A 19,181-nucleotide genomic window follows, 5' to 3' on the forward strand; every position below is an offset into this window, starting at 1 on the left:
CTCTGGAGAACGGCTGCCAACCAGGGTAGACAACACTGAAGTAGGTCCGGTGTGGCATAAGGCAGCCTCCTCTGCTGCGATGTCAGTGAGATTCACATCCGAGTAAATGTGCTCAAGATTGTGCTGCATGCCAGGAACCCTATCCACCCTTACTTGAGTCAGGGTGCATAGGATCAGACTTGTCCCCCACTTACAAAGACAGAAAGAAGAAAGTGCCAGCCATTGGGCGGTAGAAATGTAATCCATAAATGAAGTAAAAACGGATGTCTTTATTCACAGAGAGGCAGAACGGTGGGGTCAGAGCAAATGTGTTTCTTCTCATTTGATGGTTTTGTATGATTTTATCTGTACACCGCCCTGGGATCCTTGTGATATAGGACAGGAGACAAATGTTTTAATTAATAAATAAAAATTTCTGGACCTTTTTACCACCCTCTGTGTCCACTGTGCACCCATGACAATACGTACGCATGACTTGATCCATGAGCTTTTGTTCAGAGAAGTCGTGCGATGCCATAGCACTCTTCAAATACTTGAAAGGTTGTCACACAGAGGAGGGCCAGGATCTCTTCTCGATCATCCCAGAGTGCAGGACATGGAACAACGGGCTCAAGTTACAGGAAGCCTCGGGCTGAACATCAGGAAAAACTTCCCAACTGTTAGAGCAGTACGACAATGGAACCAGTGACCTAGGGAGGTTGTGGTCTCTCCCACACTAGAGGCATTCCAGAGGCAGCTGGACAACCATCTGTCAGGGATGCTTTAGTGTGGATTCCTGCATCGAGCAGGGGGTTGGACTCGATGGCCTTATAGGGCCCTTCCAACTCTACTAGTCTATGATTCTATGCCTGAGCAAGTCTTCATGGAAAGGAGTGTGGAACATACCTACGCAGCCTCAAAAGGATCCCCTTCAACAAAGTTCTGGGTCACAGCACCACTACTGCAAAGGCTTTTTCAGGGGTGAAGCATTTCAGTCCACACTTAGGCAGGCACCAGAGCTCAGCGGGTCCCATTGCAAGCACTGGCATCTCCAGCACCATTGGGTAAGCCGAGTTGGGTGTGGGGGGAAGATCAAGAGGCGGGTGTTGAGAAAAACCTCTGCCTAGATATCTTGGAGAGTTGCTGCCAGTCGGGGCAAAGAAACACAGGGTTAGATGAGCAAATTGCCCGATGTGGTATAAAGGTAGCTTCCCATTCTGTGGAGGACGTATAGCTCAGAGAAGGTTTCAGGTTCAACTACTGGCTTCTCCCGTTAGAAAGATCAAGGGAGCAGATGACTGGAGGAAGACACTGCCAGTCAGAAGAGAAATACTAGGTTAGATGGATGGATAATCTGATGCAGTATAAGTGTCATATGTACCCACATACAGAGGAGGCTGGTGGCTCTGATTTTGGTGGAGCGGTGAATCCATCCTGGGTTTTAGTCAGAACCAGCTAGAACTCTAAAGGAGCTATCCAAGGTGCTGAAACACCATCCCCAAATTAGCACCTTTAGTGTTTTGGGTGGTTCTGACTCAAATCCCGAATGGATTCACCGCCCCATCAAAATCAGAGCCACCAGCCTCCACTGCCCATTTTTCTGTGCCGGTGATGTCTGAGGTGACCTAATGGACTGAATGGGTTTAACCTGGAACCCCAGCCACCATGCCCGATGGTCAGGAATGCTAGGAGTTGTAATCCAAAACATCTGGAGGGCACCAGGTTGGGAAAGGCTGGTCTATTTCTGTTTTAAAGCCATCAGCCATCACCAGATGTTGTTGGCCACGAATATTTCATTCAACAAAATATTTCAATGAACATTTCATTCGAGAAAATACGGCAGACAGGAATCAAGGTAAATAAACTGGCCCTTGATACATCTGGAGCAAGATACGGCTCCAAAAACAGCAAAGGCGAAGTTGAAAACGTTTACCACACTTAAGAAGGTTCATCTTGCTTCTCTGCAGGAAGCTCAAAACAACTTTTATTACCGTTAATAAAAATGACTATTCATTTTTGCTCATCAATCTGAGTCCTGGTTTCTAATTTATCTACCTTCCTTCCCTTTACTATGAATTATTCTTTCTTAGCCTTTAATCTCTAAAAAACAGGACTCAGATTATAGGGGAAAGTGAAGCCTTTTATATAATTCATATATGTTTATACAAATTACAGTTTCTTTCTAAGAACCTAAAAATGGCCTCAGAAGGATGAAAGGAAAAGGTGGATTTTTTTAAAAATACAAATTTTAGCACGTTTAGATACAGGGAGGGCAACTTATGGAAAAGGTGGATTTTTAAAAAATACAAATTTTAGCATGTTTAGATACAGGGAGGGCAACTTATGGCCCTCCAGATATTGTTGGGACTATTACTCCCAGCATTCTCAGCCACTGGCCATAAGCTGAAACGAATGGGAATTGGAATCCAACATCTGGATGGCCACAGGTAGCCCAATCCTGGTTTAGATGGATTCTGCAGAAGGGGAATAGAAAATGCCACACACACACTTGCTAATTTCCAGTAGCAGCTGAAATCTGTAGAGAATCGCCTCATATTGATTGATTGATTGATTGCATTTTTATACCACCCAATAGCCGAAGCTCTCATACACTTCATTAGCAACCCAAAATGGCAGGATAAAAACCACACGCTATTTTATTACGTCTATCTGATTTATTACAAAACTAAGGACAGTTAGTGTCATGATACATTATAAAATGTTTTGAGTACATACCATTGTTCTCTCAACCGAGGGAAACCAAAAAAAAAAAAAGGCTCCAATAGAAACCGTCGCTAATTTAATCCCTGAAAATTCAAGATGGATCTTTCAAGAGGCCTCTGAGGATATTTGGCATGTAGGACCATTTCCATGATTTAAGGCATCGTGGATAAAAAGATGTCTGATCCTCTCCCATCATGGACGTGATGTAGCTTTAGTATTCTGTACCATTATTATTATTATTATTATTATTATTATTATTATTATTATTGAAGCACCAGAGAGAATTATACCCCAGAAAGCCAAAGAATAGCCTACAGAGACAAACATTTTTTTAAAAAAAAACAAACCATGAGAAAAGAACACCATATAGTAGTGACAAGGTGTGCTATGTTTCCAGCCCAAAATGTAGCTCAGATAGGGTGCAAATGACACATATTTATGGTAAACAATTCACCAAGTCTTTTAAGTAAGTAAGAAAGTTACAAAAGTATCAAGGATCATCCCAGCTGAAAAAACACGGTTCGTCAACATACTCTCAAAGCCTACTACATATAGGATGGCATATTATTAACTTTTGGATAAAAAACAATGAGAAAGTAAGGGAAATAAGTCTCGCATTATAAGTATGAGGACATCATTGCCAAGAGGGGTGAAAAGGAGATATCAGGAACATGATTAAGAAGAGGTATATATCAAAGGAGAGAGAAGGCGAAGCCGTTTTCCAACACGTCTTCAAGACTTTGGGTTGCATCTTCTAGCATCCAGCATGCATACATGCATGATCCATTCGTATTCACTAGTGTTATCGTTCGGATTCGAATAAAGCACGGAGCCATTTTTAGGAACTTCGAGGAACCGCTGTAAAAAAAAGGAAAATGTAAGAGAGTTTAGAAGGGAGGCAGATTGACTTACATGAGAACATAACCCATGCCCTGCTGGATCAGACCAAGGGTCCATCTAGTCCAGCACTCTGTTCACACAGTGGCCAACCAGCCATTGGCCACGGATGAACAAGCAGGAGCAACAGCACCCTCCCGCCCATGTTCCCCAGCAACTGGTGCACATGGGCTTGGTTGTGCAGATATACATGCAAACAAACAGAGCTTCCATAGACCTCCACGGTGGGACCCCCGGATACCTTGGGCCTCTGACCTCTGCCCAACTTTACCAGCACACCTGAGCCAGCACAAAGATGCAGAAGATGATGTTAATGTCTTTATATATCAGGTTTTCAAATGCTCTAACACAGTGGTCTTCAACTTGTGGGTCACGACTCAAAAGTGGGTTGCGAGATTAGTCCAGATGGGTCACGGCAAAGCTGCCACCGCCACCGCCACCATGTTAGGCAAAGGAGAAATTGTAAAAGTGGGTCCCAGGTTGAGAGTTCAAGGTGGGTCTTGGGTCTGGGCCAGTGGAAGACCACTGCTCTAACAGACCAAACAGGAAATATATCCCAACCCAAAACTAAAAAGCAGTCAAGCAATGGGGATAAGCAACTTGGTCAAGATAAATAACAAGTTCTAAGCCACAGTCCCCCAGCCTGGTGCCCTCCCGATGTGCAACTCCCAGTATCCCCCAGCCAGCTTTTTCCACAGCTGGGAAAAGAGCCACTAAGCAACAGCTTTGTTATCAAAGGAGAGCCTCTTCTCAGTCAAGGAAATTCAGAAGCAGACACCACAACCTGTAACAATCAGAAGACTCTCAGATCAATTTATTGATTCGTTTATTGCATTTACATCCCACCTTTTTTCCTCCAAGAAACCAAGGCGGGCATACATAATCCTCCTCTCTATTTTATCCTCACAACAACAACAACCCTGTGAGGTAGGTTGGACTGGCCCAAAGTAACCCAGTGAGCTTCCATGGCCGAGTAGGGACTAGAACCCGGATCTCTCGACTCTCTAGCCAGTCCACCACACTAGCTCTCACTGGATCAACGACACTGTTGTGCGGGATATCTGTTTGGTTCCACTGCTATGCCACAGTTCATGTAGGGTGTTAATCCAGCGCTCTTTACATCCAGGCACTACGAATAATAATAAAAAGCCGACAACACACAACCTGGAAAAACTGACGCTGCAAGTTTACTGGAAGCAGACTAAAAATTAAAATAAATAATAAAAAAAGGCTCCAGGACAGATTAAATTTTATGAGACGCAAACTCAAAACTCAATCCAGCAACAGCATGTTGATCTTCCAGTTCCTTTGAGAAAGTGCCAGTTGTGCTAGGTTAGGCACTCTGTCCTATTAAAAAAAAAAACCAGGGAAAAGCAAAGAAGGAGAGCGGAATCTGACTCCTCTGAGATATTGACAAGGGAAGTAGGCCAGGGGTCCAAAGAGAGGACCAAATAACCATCAGAAAAATAATAGCATGGATATAGCCATGGGAGAGGGGATATTCCCCCAAAGATATTCCAGGTTCCCTCTGAAATTTCAGATTTTAGAGAGCCCTTTGATTTCTGGAGATATAAAGAAAAGTTTATATCTTCAGATATAAACTTTATATCTCCAGAAATATATGTGGAGTTTATATCTCCAGATATATGATCTCTATATGATCCAGGACATCTTCTCGATCATCCCAGAGTGCAGGACATGGGATAATGGGCTCAAGTGACAGGAAGCCAGATTCCGGCTGGACATCAGGAAAACCTTCCTCACTGTTAGAGCAGAACAACAATGGAACCAGTGACCTAGGGAGGTGGTGGGCTCTCCCACACTAGAGGCCTTCAAGAGGCAGCTGGACAACCATCTATCAGGGATGCTTTAGGGTGGATTTCTGCACTGAGCAAGGGGGGGGGTTGGACTCAATGGCCTTATAAGCCCCTTCCAACACTACTATTCTATGATTCTAGTATTCTGCAAATATAAAGAAAATTCTGTCAAGTTACTCGGTAAGAAGTAGTACTGTTAAATAACTTTAACACATAACTTGCTATCAGTATTTCTTTTCTAGCTCTTTCGCAATGATTCGTTGCACACACCCTTGGAACCCCTGCCCACAACATTTCTGGAGAAAGGCCAAGTGAATTGTCTCTTGACTGGGCTCCTGCAAACACATCCTAGCTGCTCTGGGCATTATGAATAAATACTTCGCTGTGCAAGGGGGGAGGATGAGAGTTCTACACCAAGGAAACCCACTTTGTATCAAAAACTTCATGCACTCTGTATGCTATCCTTGTGTTCATCATTTAAGCATTTTGACAACTGTAAATGTTAGCCCAATAGGCTGAACTAGAGGGTTTGGGTATTAAAATTCCACATTATGACTGAACTCGGAGAACTGTAGTTTGTTCTAACTAAAGTTACTAGAAACAAACCAGGATCGGTTTCAGATCTCGGTCTCTCTGAACTAACTTTGGTTAGAACAAACCAGAGTTTCCCAAGTTCAATGTAACATGGAACTGGTGTTTTTCTTAAGTGAAACCAGACGGGAAGGAACATGCAAGCCCAAGGCTCATTGAGGTACATTCCTTATTACTTACGCCATGCTTTTTGCAGGACTTTTGACACAATACACACCCTCTGTGTCCAGTACTTGCAACCAGCTCTTAATATTGGTCAATGCCTGGACAGATAGCCTGTTGGAGGAGACTCGTCAGCATTCAAGAAAGCTATCAAGATTGATCTCTTCCGGCAGGCCTATCCAGTAGAATTTTCAGATACTTTTAGGGTGCTTTTAGGATGGTTTTAACAGTGTATGCTATGTTTTTAATCAGCATTTTATGTATTTTATGATTGCTGTTGTTCCCCGCCTCAGTCCAACCGAAGAGGCGGGTAAGAAATATATTATATTATTATTGTTGTTGTTGTTGTATCATCCTCTGACATGTTATCTTTTGAAAAGCAGAGGCTGGATTGACAGATGATACAATGGGTCAGAGTTAGTGCTCTTCTGAAAATAGTTCACACCATCATTGCTAGCGGCAAGCACTGATAATACCCGCAAGTGAGCTGGGGAGAGGCTGTAACATCACATCTCCCAAGCATCTCTTTGGGCTGGTCCTGTCACTCAGGAAAAGTTAAATGCTTTGTGCTGTAATAATCGGTTGCAAATGATCTTGGAGATCATTGGTCCAAACAGCAAAGTATTTTAAATTAAATAAAAGTTTTGGTCTTGTGAAACTGGTTGAACATGTCTGGTTCACACACACGCACACACCCTGGTAGAAATACAGCTGCTAAGGCACGGATCTTCACAGAATTTAACCCACCCCCCTTGAAGAATCAGTTCCTCTTTAAAGTTCCTTAAATAAGGGAACTGAAATCAAGGCAGTTGAAATCATGCAAATTAAGCCAATTCAAATGGAGCTTTGTCCTTAATTTTTTCCTCCAACAGGTTTCACTTTTCAGGTGCATTTATTTTATTATTTAAAATATTTATAACCAGACTTTAGCATTAAAAAAAAATGCATCTACCCAATAAAGATTGCTTCCAGCAATCAATCTGCAATCTAAACATCAATAACCTCCAGAAAACCTCAGTAACGTCCAAAAACCACATCCAGCCAAGTAAAAGCACTAAGATCCAATAAATAACGACAGCTAAAACAATTTTGAAGTTCCGCAACCCAATAAAACCCTCTTCGGGAGAACGTTAATAGCCCTCTTCAAGTGTTCAATCTTTATGAGCATGAAAGGTGACAGCGAGGTGTGCTCCATCCCGTTCCCATCACCCTCCAGGCTTATACAAACTGAACACCTGAAAAGGGCAAGCAGAAAACAAATTAGGTCTGTAGAACTTTTTAATAGGCCTGTAGTGATGAAGCCCAGCATACACTTGGCTTCCATATTTTAAAGGCTAGAGAACCGCAAACCATCCGACACTTTGACGCACAATAAAGGGCTCAGGCAATCTGCTACCAGAAATTTTACTATAATAGAGACAAGATTTTTAAAAAAGTCCTACAACTCTCAGCATTTTCCAGCCAGTAGCAGCAGCTGTTGCCCATGAGGGCTGGTGGGGGCGTGCCACAAAGTGCCATTGCCGAAAATAAATCTTCTTTTGCGCCGGCCAATGTAGCCGCTCTCGCAGGTGGGCTTAAGTAGGGCTTTGAATGATGATCTCAAAGTGTGGGCAGGGAGATACGGGTGAAGCTGGTGTGGTGTAGTGGCTCAAGTGTTGGACTGGGAGTCGGGAGATCCGGGTTCTAGTCCCCACTCGGCCATGGAAGCTCACTGGGTGCCTTTGGGCCAGTCGTAGACCCTCAGCCCAACCTACCTCACAGGGTTGTTGTTGTGAGGATAAAATTGAGCAGGAGAGGAGGATTATGTACGCCGCCTTGGGTTCCTCGGAGGAAAAAAGGCGGGATATGAATGCAATAAATAAATAAGGCGGGCCTTCACGTAACTTGGACCCAGCCCTTCTAAGGTGTAAAGCGGAGGTGGGGAACCTCTTTTAACTCGTGGGCCGAACTCAGTTGCGGTGGAGCTCTTGGGGGCCGCATTCCACTAGTAGCCAGGGCCGAAGGCAAAAAAGGTAGGAACAAAATCCCCCCAAATTACCAGCATATTGTAATTTACAACTCTTATGGACAGTCACTATGGCTTAGGAGAGGCATTTCCATCTTTTAGAGTGGAGAAAAAACCCGCACAAGATCTGGGAAACCACCAAATGATATGTGGTTTGGGGGACCGCCAAGGGAAGAGGGTGCATCTTCTGGGGAACTCCAGAAGGCTGGATTGAAACTCCAGAGGGGGCCAAATTTGGGCCCCGGCCTGAAGTTCCCCATCCCTGTAGGAAAGGTTAACACCCATGCTTTAAACTGGATCTGGAAATGCACTGGCAACTCTTCAGACTGGTATGATGTAGGAGTCGCATGTTCAAAGCGCCTAGCCCCCAACAACACTCAGCCAACTGCATTATTCTGCACCAGCTGAAGCTTCCAGCTGAGCTGTCTTCAAAGGCAGCCCCGTGTAGAGGACTTCACAGCAGTCCAGCCTGGATGTTCCAAGTGAGTGGATAGCTGAGGCAAGGCGTGATCCGTGAGAGGCGCTCACCTGGGCCTGAATGCCTTTGATTTTCCTTTTCCAACAAGTTAATATATTCTCCCCTCTGGCCTTTCCACCAAAGCCCTGTAAAAATTGTAGGGGGATCAAAGACGCGAACAATAAAAGTGGACTGTGTTCCTTCAAACACTCCTAAGGGTTTGCAGGTACCCTCTTTCAATCCAAATCCGTTAAGCTGTTTTATAACTCAACTGGTACAGTGCTTCTTGTAGAGTTCTATCCATAAGCCAATTCATACTCCATGTGTTTATGCAGCTGTGCTGGAAACACTGTCCAACGCTCCAGGTAAGAGCACCGGAAGATGCCGAAATACTTGAGATGCTCGCTTCAGAGGAAGTATTAGGAACTATGGAAAACCAGAGGCTCGCGTCATCAGGAGAACACCAGATGTGAGGGGCTGTTTTCAAGATCTCAAGAGCTTGCACAAGGGCCTTGCCTCCTTCAAATCCATTTGAATTGTGCATGATCAATGGGAACGTTGTGAAGATCCAATTAGGGGCCCTCAGTTCCTCAGGGTACGAAAGGTAAAAATGTACCTGAAGCAAGCTGCTTCGGTCAGGCTGAATATCCATCTAACCCATAGATGCAGAACATCCGGCCCACCCGGGGGACCACAGAACATCCGGACGGCCCGTGGATTCCCCCATATGATCATCTCCCCTTCTCCTGGTCCCACCTCAATTTTCCCAGCCACCAATCATCTGGTGTTTTCCTGGCTTTTGTTCATTTTTAATCCTTTCGGAAACATTGCAATGCTTCTCCTTAGTTAAGGGCAGTAAGACCGTTAAGCTAAAATGCGCTGCTATATTTGGCCATGTCCCTTCTGACTTTGGCCCCATCCACCACTGGAATACCGCCCGATATGGAATTTGGCCCTCAAGCCAAAAAAAGGTTCAACACTCCAGCTCTAGCCCAATATTTTCTACTTTGACCAGCCGGGTCTCAGGAAGAGGGTCATCTTCATCCCCTGGTACCTGATCCTTATCTACCTGATCCTTATCTAAAACCAGAGATCCTGGGGTCCCCGAGACCTTCTGCCTGAAAAGGCAGAGCCCATGCCTCCTCTCCCTCAAAAGAACCAAGGTGGTGTAGTGATTAGAGTGTCGGAGCAGGACCCGGGAAAACCCAGATTCAAATCCCTACTCAGCCATGAAGCTCTTAGCCAGCCCTGCCTTGGCTATGCCACCTGGAAATGATGGGAGTTGCAGTCCAGCACCAGGTTGGGAGAAGGTTGAGCTAGATGGACAAATAATCTTTCCTAGAAGAAGGCAGCTTTCCAGCATTGTGATGTGGTGGATAGATGGGGTGACCCAGGTTCAAATCCACACTCAACAATGATGCTCACTGGACAGCCATCTGTCAGGTATGCTTTAAGGTAGATTCCTTGTATACTTTTGTATACTTCTTTTAATGTTTACTGTTTTTAACTTTTGTAAACCATCCAGAGAGCTTCGGCTACGGGGCGGTATAGCAGGGGGTTGGACTCAATGGCCTTAAAAGACCCTTTCCAACTCTACTATTCTATGATCGCAGGCTAGGGATGTAAGCAGCAGTTGGTGTTCCGTCCAGGTCAGTGTTGCATATATCCATCCATGAGTCCATTTTGGCCCAGCTAAGTGAGGACAAATAAAAAATGGACCACTAATCGTAGCACACTTACTCTTTTTTTTCCTCTGCTCAAAATGAATGCTTTGTGTTCCTCTTACCTCCAGGATTAAAAGATTAATACAAAAGTAAACCCCCAAATCCTCGTTTACCACAATATTAAGTAGTTATTGTACTTTTAAATTGCATGGCACCTTTTTTTTTTCCTCTGGCGATGCAAGGATTTTAAAAACATTAACGCCTGGTCTGCTGGTGTGCCACGTGCGCATACCACACATCTGGAGCATAGTTTAAGTAGGGACAGACAGCCTGGGTCCTTTCAGAAATCCATTCTGTTCCCGTTCTGCATTAGCCTGCCAGGAAGCAGGGCATGTGTAAAATCTGCGTGAAAATCCCTGTGCATTTTAGATGCATTTTTATACCCGTTTTTATGCATCACGAAATAAGGAGGAGGCTAGAATCAAAAGGATAACTGTGCTCCAGTCTTCACATTAGTTCTGGAGGTCTGAGTCAGGTTGCTTCACTTCCAAATGCAGGCCGAACAAAATCCTGGTACCTAACGTCTAGCTTCCATAAATATCCCAATTCTTCTCCCCAATCCCATGCCACCACCTGCAACTTTAAACTAAAAGACTCAGGTTCCTAGGACTCATGATTGCCCTAAACAACTTGAGACCAGGATACCTGAGAGCCTTCTCCCTTACCATCCTGCCCAGGCACTGAGGGCATTGGAGGGCATCCTTCTGGTGGTTCCACATGGACCTTTGGCCCAACTGAAGTCCTCCAGGAGAAGAGCCTTGAGTGTGGTGGCCCCCTTCCCCTTTGGAACTCCCTGCTCTTGGAGGTCAGGCAGGAGCCAACACTAGGCTGCTTCCGGCGCCTCCTGAACACAACTCTATTCCAGGAAGCCGTCCTCAACTGACCAGCCACTGTTTTTATTGGCCCTTTGTTTTAAACCGAACAATTTTAATTTGCCGTTTTTAATCTTCTTTCTTTTTACTGCTTTGTTCCTATGTACGCTGCTCCGGAATCTATTTTAGATATGGAGTGGCATATCAATATTGTAAATAAACAAATGATTGCAACTTATAGTACGGTAAACTGATAAGGAACGGAATTACAATCAAATCGATAAAAAAGGGGGGTTCAGTTTATACTGTAGATGATTCCTCGCCTTTTTTTCTACAGGAATAATTGTCTTCTCCTATCACTTTTACTGCTGCTCCCACCCTGCCAAGGTGGGATAGGGTTGGAACCAGAATAGAAGAAAAGGGCAAGGCGAGTTACCACCCCGGTTCACTTCTCCCTTTCCACACAAGTGCAATTCATGAGCCGTACAACGCTCAGAAGAGCTTCTCTATATATTTTTTTAAAAAGGGGAGGAACCACAAATCTAGGGTGACCATATGAAAAGGAGGACAGGGCTCCTGTATCTTTAACAGTTGCATAGAAAAGGGAATTTCTGCAACTGTCATTTGTATATATGGAGAACCTGCTGACATTCCCTCTTCATCACAACAGTTAAAGGTGCAAGAGCTATACTAGAGTGACCAGATTTAAAAGAGGGCAGGGCACCTGCAGATTTAACCGTTGTGATGAAGAGGAAATTCCACCAGGTTCCCCATATATACAAATGAAACCTGCTGAAATTCCCTTTTCAATACAACTGTTAAAGATACGGGAGCCCTGGCCTCCTTTTCATATGGTCACCCTATACAAATCTATAGGTCTGCATGAAACATATAGGATCGACCTCTTTCACTGTTTCCTTCTGAACCGATCCAGAAGACCAAGCAAGCTCCAAGCAGCGAGTGAACCCTAACAAGGCAAAGCGTAACACATTTCCTGCAGGCACAACCAAGTTGACAGGCCGCCGTGACTCACAGCGAGGGAGGCGGGGTCAGCCGGAGCGGCAGGGCGACTCACCCACAGCCTTGGTTCGCAAAACATCCCTCAGGCTGCAAACAAGGTGGTGCACTCCCAAACGGCTAAAATTCTGCCGAAGCTTCACATTCCAGCCGCCAGAAGCGGCTTCGGGCACAATGCCTCCTTCCCCCCAGATGACTTTTCTCATCACATCACTTCGGCATCCGACCATGATTAAAGTCTGGTTGCTACGGCAACCCCCGCACAATTTTTTTTTTTTTTTGCTTTTAAAATCCCATGTATCCCTTATTGCGGGGAGTGCGCTGTGGTTCAATCCTTCGCAAAAAAAAAAAAATGCTAATTGGAAGCATGACTAATGACTTTTAAAGAAAGATAAGCCACAGGTTGTTGGGATAATGGGGTGAAAGTTATTAAAAGGCGGCTCTCAAGACTCCTTCCCCTCCCCCCCTCCCCCCCCCCACACACACCTTTATTTTAAATACTCTTCCATCATTATGCAAGGAACATAATGGAGGAGGGCAGCCAGGATGATCAGGGGTCTGGAAACAAAGCCCTATGAAGAGAGACTGAAAGAACTGGGCATGTTTAGCCTGGAGAAGAGAAGATGGAGGGGAGACATGATAGCACTCTTCAAATACTTAAAAGGTTGTCACACAGAGGAGGGCCAGGGATCTCTTCTCGATCCTCCCAGAGTGCAGGACACGGAACAACGGGCTCAAGTTAAAGGAAGCCAGATTCCGGCTGGACATCAGGAAAAACTCCCTGACTGTTAGAGCAGTATGACCATGGAACCAGTTCCCTAGGGAGGTTGTGGGCTCTCCCACACCAGAGGCCTTCAAGAGGCAGCTGGACAACCATCTGTCAGGGATGCTTGAATGTGGATTCCTGCATTGAGCAGGGGGTTGGACTTGATGGACTTATAGGCTCCTTCCAACTCTTCTATTCTATGATTCTATGAATCTGTATCTTGCTGGCTGGCAATAATGTATTTATTACTGCTCTGGTTGCAAAATTTCCCTTGGCTGCAAGTAAGTTGAGAGCTAGGCACCAAGACCATCTACAAGTATCATAATAGGGAGCTGAAGATTTTGCGCTTTTTATATGTGATCTAGCACCCCACTGGGGAGCTCTTAATTTATGTTAATATGATTTTGTACTTTTATTTATTTATTTATTTACAATATTTATATACCACTCCCCATTGAAAATTTCGGAGTGGTGTACAAGATAAAATGAAAATAAAAACAGAATAAAACACTTAAAACAGATCTTAAAAGAAGCAAAAACAGTGATGCCTGGCTGGACATTAAGGAAAGGCATCCTGGAATAATGCTGTTTTCAGGAGGCGCTGAAAGGAGTGCAAAGTTGGTGCCTGACTGACCTCCAGAGGCAGGGAATTCCACAGGAGGGGGGCCACCACGCTGAAGGCTCTTCCCCTGGTGGATTCCAATCTGAGGATGGATCTATGTGGAACCACCAGGAGCAGGCCCTCGGATGACCTCAGTGACCGGGCAGGTTGGTAAGGGAGAAGGCGCTCTCTCGGGTATCCTGGTCCCAAGTTGTTTAGGGCTTTGTACACAAGTACAAGAACCTTCAACCTGGCCCGGTAGCGAATAGGCAGCCAGTGCAGAACTTTTACATTCATGTATTTTTGTTTACTATTTTCATTTTATTTTAAATTATTCATTTTTATTCCATTTACTTTAGCTCATCTTTTTTACTTGCATTTTATTTTTCTAACTAGGTCAAATTGTGATGGCTTATCGCTTTTAGCAATAAAGATTTCATTTCATTATGCAAGGAGCATTTACACGTAAGTGAGATGTGTTTGCCATTCTACCTTGCCAGGGTTTAAATTATTGTCCATGTCCCAAAGCCTCTCCGCCCAAATGTTATCCTAAATGAAGTGAGAAAGCGAACACGATCCAAACATGCAGGGCTTGGTTGTTTTGCAATGGGGAGTATTATTTTGACATTCTTCTTAAGGCGAGGTGGGGGAGAGAGAGAACCACAGATCTCTGCTACTCTTTCCCATTTCCGGAAAGAAAAACATAAAGACGTCGCATCACCTTACAGCAGCTGCTTCTACAACAGAGATAGATTTAGATGCCATGAGTTCTAGTCATATAAACATCTGGCCGATTATTATTATTTTTGTAAATAGGAGCGGTGGAAATGCCTGGATTGTTTTATTGGAGTCTGCAGCCAAAGGGAAATTAAGCCTGCAAAGTTGAGAAAGACCGGGAAATCAATCAGCCAGCGGTTGGATCCGCACCGCACAGACAAGTATGTCACATTGGATACTGGGTGCCACGCTCCAGGGTAGTATCCTGATCTCCTTTTGCTTATGAACTCATCCACACCCATCATTAATTCGGTTATCAGCACAGCAGCAGTCAGGCTGAAAGCAAAATGGCAGCAGACCAGACCACATGGCGCAAAGATAATTAAAACCTTAACTCCCTATATCAAACAGAGAGCATAAAATGCGGATTTCGTGGTCCTGATGACATATGTTAGCAGATATTTATGTATTTAAAACCTTACTTGGCCGCCTTTCAGGGCAGAAGCCCCCGCAAGGCGGCTTACAGCAATAAAATACACCCAAAAAAAGGTCAAGCTATTAAAAACAATAGAATCATAAGCACAATAAAAATAGCAATTAAAAATAATAAAAGCCAGCAAGAAATCCAGCTAGAACAACAATGCAAAAGCAGCAATAACCTATCATGAGAAGGCCACGGTAAAATAAAATGCTTTCAAGGCCTTCTTAAAAGCCTGCAAGGATGGTGCATGGCGGACCTCTGATGGGAGTTTGTTGCCACTGTTTGGGGCCACTGCAGAGAAAGCCCTGTCAGAGTGCTATCATCAGGAGGGAATCTGCACTTGCTCATCTCTCAGGGGGGGGTCTTGAAAAGAAACCTGTCGAAAGGCTATCCAAGGAAGGATCTGGAGGATTTGATTGCTTGCTGAAGTCTCGTGTTTTTCCCATTCTTCTTCTTATTATTATTATTTATTTATATAGCACCATCAATGTACATGGTGCTGTACAGAGTAAAACAGTAAATAGCAAGGCCCTGCCGCATAGGCTTACAATCTAATAAGATCATAGTAAAACAATAAGGAGGGGAAGAGAATGCCAACAGGCACAGGGTAGGGTAAGCAGGCACAGGGTAGGGTAAAACTAACAGTATAAAGTCTGCACAATTCTTGCTATTTTAGTTCCCCCCTTGCAAAGTTCTTTTATCAAGCCCCCTCCAACTCCTCCCTCCCAGATCACCTGACAGGAGCCGTTCCACTTGGCTGCAGCACGGGAGAGAAGGGAGGGAGGTCCCACTCCATTCATTCAACTCCATTTGGCTCTTTCTCTCCCTAAACTGTTCCTATTCCAGCTGGAATTAAGCAACTCTATGCCCGGGTTTGGTTCCTTGGCACCTACACCACAATACGCACGCCTAGAGCGAGTTATCGGATATCCTCCCTTCAACAGTTTAATCAGTGAATGTTTTGCATATTTGCCACCAGCTTTTTATCTACGGAAATATTCGATCCAGGTGCCCATTTGCAACAGCTATCTTGTTTACACAGTGTACGTAATCACAGAATAGCAGAGCAGAGCTGGAAGGGGGCTATAAGGCCATCGAGTCCAACCCCCTGCTCAAGGCAGGAATCCACCTTAAAGCATCCCTGTAAGGCGGCTGTCCAGCTGCCTCTTGAAGGCCTCTAGTCTGGGAGAGCCCCCATCTCCCTAGGTAACCGGTTCCATTGTCGTACTGCTCTAACAGTCAGGAAGTTTTTCCAGATGCCCAGCTGGAATCTGGCTTCGTGAAAGGAATGTTACAGCAACAATCCCGGAACACCCCATTAAATTTAATTCAGTATTCTAATTTATAAAAAACCTGGGTAATCCGTTATTTAAGCAGAGTTTGTTCTACCACTGGAAGGTAGTTTTGCTTGGTTTGTTTGTTTATTTGTGTGAAAGAGGGAAAAACCTTTAGAGGACCATAAGGGTTTTAAGAGTCTCCGAGAATTATTATTTATTTATATAGCACCATCAATGTACATGGTGCTGTACATAATAAAAGAATAAAACAGCAACACCCTGCCACTGTCATAACCCTACTGCCCCTGTTTTCAGAATCCGATTCAGAACTAGAAGACACAGCGCCAGACACCAGCCAGCCTGTACCAGTGAGGGAGGAAGCTCTCACAAGCGATTCCCCAGCTGGGAGTCAGCCCCCTCCAGAGCTTATCTCCTCAAGGCCAAATCCTACATACTCAGTGGGAAGTGAGGTTTCTTCCGGATGTGAGCGTCCCAACAAGCTAGCTGATGCAAGGGTACGCCAGAAGCTCAAATGTACGGGGCGGAAGGAAGGCGTGAGAAAGTCAGTTCGATTACGCCAGAACCTGCCTCTGCACCAGGCTCTCTGAAGTTACAGGCATTTGGGAAGTGGCTTCCTATTCTTCTTGAACGGACAATTGTCTTGCTTAGTTTGCATAGTTTTGCCTAGGGGGACATTTCCAAGAGGTTAGACTCTCTTCAGGTAGAAGAGACGTTTGTTGCTTAATAAAAGCTTTGTAGATTACTTAGCAAGCCTCGTCATTTGCCTCCCATCGAAAGCAGGAGTGTTCTGAGAAACATGACAGCCACATAGGCTTACATTCTAATAAAATCATAATAAAACAATAAGAGAGGTAAGAGAGCGTACCAAATAGGCACAGGGGACAATCAAACTAACAGTGTGAAAGTAAGAACAAAGTCACGTTCTAAAAGCTGTAGAAAAAAGACAAGTTTTCAATTGAGCTTTCAAAAAACAGTAACTGAACTCATGATCCGCAAATGCTCTGGAAGAGAATCCCAGGCATAAAGGGCAGCGAGAGAAAATGGACGAAGCCGAGCAAGAGAAGTAGAGACCCTTGGGCAGGTAAGAAACATGGCATTCGATGAGCGAAGAGCACGAGCGGGGGAATAGTGAGAGACGAGGGAAGAATGATAGGAAGGAGCTAGACTGTGAAAAGCTTTGAAAGTCAACAGGAGAAGCTTATATTGGATTCTAAGGTGAATTGGAAGCCAATGAAGAGATTTCAGAAGTGGAATAGTCAATCATCAAACAAACTGCTCAAAGCCCACAATGTAATCTTCGACCATATATGCAGCACACTGAGCATGCAGACTTTACAAGAATGTATCGTAAGAATAATTTGATTTTGTAGACTTGGAGCACAGTCCACCAAGGGACCTGCAGGTGAGACGTAGGAAGTGGCTGCAGTGTTTGTTAGCATAAACCCATAACCATTCTTTTATTGCCATGATCAAATGTTTCATTTAACCACAGATATCTTGGGGACAGGGGTTGGGAGGCACTTGTGTGCCTGTTCATTTTCTCACTTTTGCATATTCAGCTCACCGAATTATGCATGCTGATATGTGTGTTTGCGGATGAAACATCAGTCAGTTTCAAAGCAGGGTTGAGGTAGGGAACAGGCACACAGGAAACACTGGAGAATGCCACTGATCAACGATGTATGTTGGGTAGACAAGCTGCACCACTCTATATTGCTCTCTCTATGGTTTGGATGAGAACTATACATAGGTACACAGTTATTGCATATTCAGCAGGGCATACAACCCTAAGAACATCAAAAGAGCCCTGTTGGATTAGACCAAGGGTCCATGTAGTCCAGCACTCTGTTCACACAGTGGCCAACCAGCTGTTGACCAGGAACCCACAAGCAGGACCCTCCCACCCATGTTCCCCAGCAACTGTTGCACATAGCTTTACTGTTATTGTTGTTATTATTATTATTATTATTATTATTATTTATATAGCACCATCAATGTACATGGTGCTGTACAGAGTAAAACAGTAAATAGCAAGGCCCTGCCGCATAGGCTTACAATCTAATAAAATCATAGTAAAACAATAAGGAGGGGAAGAGAATGCCAACAGGCACAGGGTAGGGTAAGCAGGCACAGGGTAGGGCAAAACTAACAGTATAAAGTCTGCACAACATCAAGTTTTAAAAGCTTTAGGAAAAAGAAAAGTTTTTAGTTGAGCTTTAAAAGCTGCGATTGAACTTGTAGTTCTCAAATGTTCTGGAAGAGCGTTCCAGGCGTAAGGGGCAGCAGAAGAAAATGGGCGGAGCCGAGCAAGGGAAGTAGAGGCCCTTGGGCAGGCGAGAAACATGGCTCTGATACTGGAGGTAGTAGATAGCCATCAGGACTAGTAGCCATGGATAGCCTCCTCCTCCAGGATTTTATCCAGCCCCCTTTTAAAGCCATCCAAATTGTGGCCACCACTATGTCTACCAGTGGCCAGTTTGACAGATGCTTCCAATTTTCATACATTCGTTCATGAACCCCTTCACACGCCCCATTCTGCTACTGCGCTATCTAGGAATCTGAAGAGAATCGTGCAGATTTCACTTTGGTTAAGTAAGTTATCATCAGTCTGGTTGATTTAGTTCCTGGTGAACTTGCAGGATTTTGGCTTTCTGAATTGTGGAGAGCAATTTGCAGCAAGCTACGGTCTCTATGGCAATGAAGAAAGAAAGAAAGAAAGAAAGAAAGAAAGAAAGAAAGAAAAGAAAAAGGGCTGTGTTTGTGTTTAATACAAACAGGAAAACTAAAGGTTCAAGTAGAGGCAACAAAAAAAACCCTCCATATTTAATGGCTGGAATGTTGGCAGCTGCCACGCGGTCATAAGGTAGAATATAAACCATTTTATTTCAGCTTTACATTCCAGCAGATCAGCAAACCAAAGCGGGTGTCTTAATACTTAAGTATTCCGCAACGGTAGCAACAAATGTCAGGCGCTGCTGTGTTTTTCATTTCCATAAGTTTAGGGAAAACATGAGAAGTGTACCTCTCTGAAACCAGAACAGGCCTTCAGGCATGATTCATTCTTGCCAAGCTGCAGATGAAACACCTTAGCCCGGAGGACCAAAGGCATCCTATACAAATACATTTATGAAAG

General features: G+C 44.3%; 1 protein-coding gene across 2 annotated transcripts in view; it reads right to left on the reverse strand.

Moving 5' to 3' along the window:
* Window positions 1–2,630: 2,630 nt before the first annotated feature.
* The window catches only part of LOC134410450 (septin-2), a 69,043-nt gene continuing 52,492 nt past the window's right edge, over window positions 2,631–19,181 (reverse strand). For both annotated transcript variants that reach the window (XM_063143717.1, XM_063143718.1), the window contains exon 13: window positions 2,631–3,561. The gene's annotated coding sequence lies outside the window, so the exon portion shown is untranslated. The remainder of the gene's footprint in view (window positions 3,562–19,181) is intronic.

This window comes from Elgaria multicarinata, chromosome 18, assembly GCF_023053635.1.
Source record: "Elgaria multicarinata webbii isolate HBS135686 ecotype San Diego chromosome 18, rElgMul1.1.pri, whole genome shotgun sequence".
Classification (NCBI taxonomy): Eukaryota; Metazoa; Chordata; class Lepidosauria; order Squamata; family Anguidae; genus Elgaria; species Elgaria multicarinata.